Raw genomic sequence first — 5,496 nt, forward strand, 5'->3', positions numbered from 1 at the left:
AGGTCGGGGTGATGACGGGGGTGGTTGGAGTACGTGGTGGAGGGATTGAGGAAGGGGTGTCAGTAGTGGTGTCGGGTGTGACAGAGGGAGTCGTGGAGGTGGAAGAGAGTACTGGGAGTTGGAACGTGACTCACTGGTGAGCGGAGGTGGGAGTAGCGGGATTAATTTTGAGAAGTGTGTTGTATGGGAATTTCGTGTCCACAAAACGAACATGACGGGATGTGTACACGCGAGAAGTGAGAGGATCAAGACAATAATAAGCGGACTGTGTGGTCGAATAACCTAGGAAGACACAGGCAGTGGAGCGTTGTTGAAGCTTGTGTGTCGTGTAGGGGCGTAGCCATGGGAAACACAGACAACCAAAACCATGTAACTTCTGATAGTTTGGTTGTTGCTTAAATAATTTGTAATATGGAGAATCGTTTTGAAGGGTAGGAGTCGGAAGTCTATTGATAAGATAAGCAGCTTTAGTTAATGCGTAAGGCCAAAATTTTGTAAGTAATTGAGCGTGAGTGAGAAGTTCAAGGCCGGTTTCAACTATTTGACGGTGTCGACGCTCAGCAAACCCGTTGTGTTCGGGAGTGTGAGGTGGAGACGTGAGGTGGGATATGCCACTGTCGAGTAGTGAGGGAGTTAATTTGATAAATTCACCACCGTTGTCTGAATAAAATTGTTTTATAGGACGATCGAAATATTTTTCTACAATAGCACGAAATTGTCTAAAGATAATTCCAGTGTCTGATTTCTTTTTGATAGGATAAAGCCAAATATAGTGAGTAAAATGATCAACAAAGAAGACGTAATATTTGTCCAATTCGGTTGAATGAAGCGGGGCAGTCCAGACATCCGAAAAAATTAAGTCGAGTGGAGCATGAGAAATTAACGTGGAAGATTTAAACGGAAGTTTGTGACTTTTATTAATTAGGCAAGGATTACAATGCGGATAATCGGAAATACGGAAATTAAAACGTGAATTTAAAAGCTTGAGGATGACGGATGGCCTAGTCGGTGGTGCCACAATGTGGAAGTGACGGATGCGGTGTAGGGAGTCGGTGTTGTCGGATTCCACTCATATGCTCCGTTGTTAAGCGGGCCTTGAAGTAGAATTGTTCCTGTCGTTCGTGTCTTTATAAGAAAAGAAGATAATGAGAAAACGGCTAAAGCATCATTATCACGACAAAATTGATTTACGGAAAATAAATTTTTGGAAATAAGGGGAACACAGAGAACATTATTGAAAATTAAAGGAGTAGTGGAGTGAGGGAGAGTAAAAGAACCTATATGAGTGATTTGAAGTGAAGAACCGTCACCAATTACCAAGTCGTCATGACCTTCATACGGGTTGTGAAGAGCAAGGGTATTGAGGTCGTGTGTGATGTGGTGCAAGGCACCAGTGTCGATGGTCCATGTGTTCGGGTTGGAGGAGGAAGCGTGACTGGCAAAGTGAGCATCAGAGGCAGGGGTGCGGTATTGGCGAGTGGGGAAGACAACCATTGGGAAATCAGCTTTGAGTTTGCGACAGTCGGATGCGACATGGCCTTTGATGTCACAGTAGTGACATCGACCTTTGTATGGAGCGGGTTTGTAATCGGGATTGGGGTTGGGTGTGGTGGACGGGTAGGTTGTTTTGGGTGGGTAAGAGTTGGGTCGTGGCATATAGGTAGTTCGATTGTAGTTGTTGTTTTGATTTTGAGCAATTTGTGCGGATGAATTGAAGGTATTGGGAACAATAGTTTTGTTGCGAATAGTGAGTTCGTGTTGGATTAGTTTTTCGTGAAGATCTTCAAAGGATATGGGTGTGTCATGGGCTTTGACGGATTCAATGACGGGTCCATAAAGGTTGTAGTTGAGGCCATCGAAGATGACAGTGAGGATGTCTTCTATGTCCATAGGGGGATCGAATTGAGCGATGTCATCCGTGCAAGACTTAACAGCTTGCATGAATTCGGTGATGGTACCGTCACCAAGTTTGAGGGTTTGGAGGCGAGCTTTGAGTTGTAGTTTGCGGCCACGGGATTTGTTTGCAAAGGTACGGGAGAGGGTTGTCCATGCTTCATGAGCCGTGGTGGCATGGACAATTAAAGGGGCAACGGTGGAGGAGAGAGTGTCGGTTAGAGCACCCAAGATGAATTGGTCTTGGCGATACCAAGTCGTATAGGCTGGGTTGGGTTTGGTCTCGGATTTTTCACCTTCTTTTGTGGGTGCCGTGGTGATGGTTTGGGGAGGTGCGGGTAAAGTTTCATCAAGGTAAGGGAAGAGGCAAGGACCGTTTATGGTGGCTCGGATTTGGAAACTCCATTGTTTGTAGGTTAGGGTGTCGGTGAGTTGAATGCAATTTTGAAAGTTGATGACGGAAATCGGTTTGGTTGGTTCATCGGGGTTTGGGATTTGAAGGTTGTTGGAGGCCATTGGAATTTCGAATAAAAAAAGGGACGGATGGTTGGATTTTGAAGACTCTATTGATACCATGTAAAGAATTGTAATTGTATATTCCACAAAGCATAATTACAAGAGCTTATATACTAGTACAAAGCACACGATATGGAATACTACGATTTACCTAAACTATTTACAAAATATACGGAAACGTGAACTAAGGAAATAAGACTTAGAGAAAGATACAATTTCCTAAATACAAATATAGACGATATATTATTTACTTGGAGAACAAGGAGAGACAATATTATTTACACTTATATCCAATGCATGCAATATACTGTAGCTATTTTTTGAAAAGTTATTACAACTTTAATTAGATAAGTTTTTCAACCATCTTCGGTAACAGATGGTGTCTCTTAAGACGACAATTTCCGTACTACAATTATAAACATCACTCACTTGAATAGAATGGGACAAGTTTTTTTGTTATTCCTAAAGAATTAGCCTTTGTCGATCTCATCTATAGTACTTGAACAATTTTAAGTTTACGAATTTGTGCATATTAAAGGGAGATTAATATTGTGACACCCCTCGATGAGGCATCAAAAGAACTATTAAATCTGAGCGGAAAATACGAGATTTTTAAAACCTTTTAAATTTTAAAGTGCGAAATCCACCATAAGTGATCAAACGAAAATGAAAAGAAAGATAATTAAGTTTTACAATTAAAAACAAGTGCGTTGGGAAAAAGATATCCCACGAATAAGCACAAGTCTAAAGATAGGTGAGTCTAAGAAAACGATAACTATGGTCCAAGGGTCAACGTTCTCGCTAGCTCACACGTCTTCCCCATAATCTGCATCACAAACCTGTCATTCATGTAAAGATGAACGCCACAGTCAGTGGGGAGTAACTCAGGGTTCTCCCAGCCACAATATGTCAAAATACACGTAAGCAATAACTTATTTAAACATATTGATCATACATCATACTTGAATAATAATGAACAAGGGGATATAAACGATAATCATAATGAGATAGACATAGTGCGTTCATAATGAGTTAGGCATGGTACATTATATTAAACATGCATTCAAGGTAACCAAAGATAGATATGAGATTAGGCATCGAATCATATGAAGAAGGTAAACAACGGATCAATTGATTAGAAAATACATGGATGGAAACCAATAGCCATTACTTGAAAACCTCTTAACAACCATAGCACGGGACGTGGCTACTAATGTCACATTCATATTTATGGCTTGCATCTCACCATAAGAACGGATGGGAACATCAATCCCGGCGATCATATCGCAACTAGGGGCTTGCATCTCACCACTAGTATCCGATAGGACCAAGACTCTCACAAACAATCATAGAAGACGTGCACTCTCGTATGTAAGAACACGCCAATGACCGTAACAAGCAGACATTTACAAAGGATTGACTCAAAACAAGACAAACCCCTAGACTCCAACCTTCTGGTAGGACGACGATCATAATACGGTCCTAGTCTAAATCTGGGCAGACTCTCGGGATGGACGTCACCCGATTCGACATGCGGTGACCTATCCGCATCCAAGACTCGATCCATGACACCTAGTCGTGCCCCAAGGTCGAGTAACCCCAAATCGGAACAATGGTACCTAGCCGTACCCCAAGGTCCGAAGAGGCGGAAGGAAGATAGCCCAACTCGGAAACAATGGCACCTAATCGTGACCCAAGGTCCGAGGGCAAAATAAATAAGGAATGTCGAGTAGTTACACAATGTAAAACGTCACACTCGGGTCACAAAAAGAATAAGAACGATCATGTGAATATAAACACGATAGAATGTCATATGACACGGGGTCACTAATACGAGTAAAAATGATTATATAAACATAACGTAAACAATTCATGTGAAGCATGCATAAGTACGAGAGTATAACAAATATCAAGTACTCCCATGATAAAAGAGTGTCAACACACCATACACAAGCATTAGAACCAAGGTTAAGATGCATACCCAACAAGAGCTCAAAACCCAATGTATAACAACAAGTTTAGTACTCGACTACAACAAGGGTCAACTTCAAACGGTCATAACTTGAGTTCTAGATATGAGAATAAGGTGAAACTAATTGGAGGTGATAGCTTATCCTCTCACGGTTCTAACGGTAGGTCATACGCCCAAAACAAACAAGTAACGAAGGAGTTATGGCCATTTTACCAAAACTGGTCAGGCTTAAACCGCAGCCTGCGATAGTGGCCGGAGCCTGCTGTGTCGGCCGGAGCCTGCGGTGGTGACCGGAGCCTGCGGCAACGACCTGATTCCCACGACACATACGAACTAAATCTTCATCCTCAAGTCAATCTTATCTTATCATTACAATCCGATTGAACAAGAACATGTAATTAACAAGAAATTCCACATGTATACTTGGGAGGAAATCAATAGTTTACATATTCAAGCAACCAACTTACCCAATTATTCTAAAATCACAAGTTTACATACTCTAAACAACTAAACGTACTCAATTTGTCTCAAATCAAATATTTCCAAACTAACAAATTCATGACATGATTAAACACAAATATTAAGCAAGGATAAGATGGTTTACCCACTAATTCATCCATGTAAACACTCATGTAACCCAAAAGATTGGAAATCTCTTCAACCAACCATGAGATGGTTTCTCATACAAACTCATTCAACAACAAACATGTGAAACAAGAAAAGATTCAAACTTTAACATACATATGAACATACTACAACATATAAACACACAAATTTGACATAATGTCGAGTAACCCATCACCGTTACCTTTTTGCACTTAAATCCACAATATACTCATCTACCTTTCAAGAATCCACTTCCGGGTTAACTAATCTTTCTCCTAAACATAAGAAAACACAAATTAAGACTAAGAATCGAAATTAGAAAAAGGGTACCGTGTGTAATATGGGTCGACAGCCCCATGAATGGATGAAAGTCGGTTCCTTTCTTACCTAGAAAGATGGAGGGCGATGAGAGGAAGAGATAGACGTGAAAATCACTTGATTCGGATAAGAATTGAGCAAGTTATGGTGTTTTGAAGATTTGTAAGAGAAAAGTGTAAAAATGGTGCTTG

The 5,496-nt window shown here is 40.9% G+C and overlaps 1 long non-coding RNA gene across 1 annotated transcript; it reads right to left on the reverse strand.

The window, feature by feature from the left end:
* Window positions 1–3,189: 3,189 nt before the first annotated feature.
* Window positions 3,190–5,496, reverse strand: LOC141645924 (uncharacterized). The gene is made up of 3 exons (XR_012545225.1): window positions 5,375–5,496; window positions 5,190–5,262; window positions 3,190–3,248 (listed from the first exon to the last, which is right to left on the reverse strand). It is a non-coding gene; the product is annotated as an uncharacterized LOC141645924 (long non-coding RNA).

Source organism: Silene latifolia, chromosome 3, assembly GCF_048544455.1.
Source record: "Silene latifolia isolate original U9 population chromosome 3, ASM4854445v1, whole genome shotgun sequence".
Classification (NCBI taxonomy): domain Eukaryota; kingdom Viridiplantae; phylum Streptophyta; class Magnoliopsida; order Caryophyllales; family Caryophyllaceae; genus Silene; species Silene latifolia.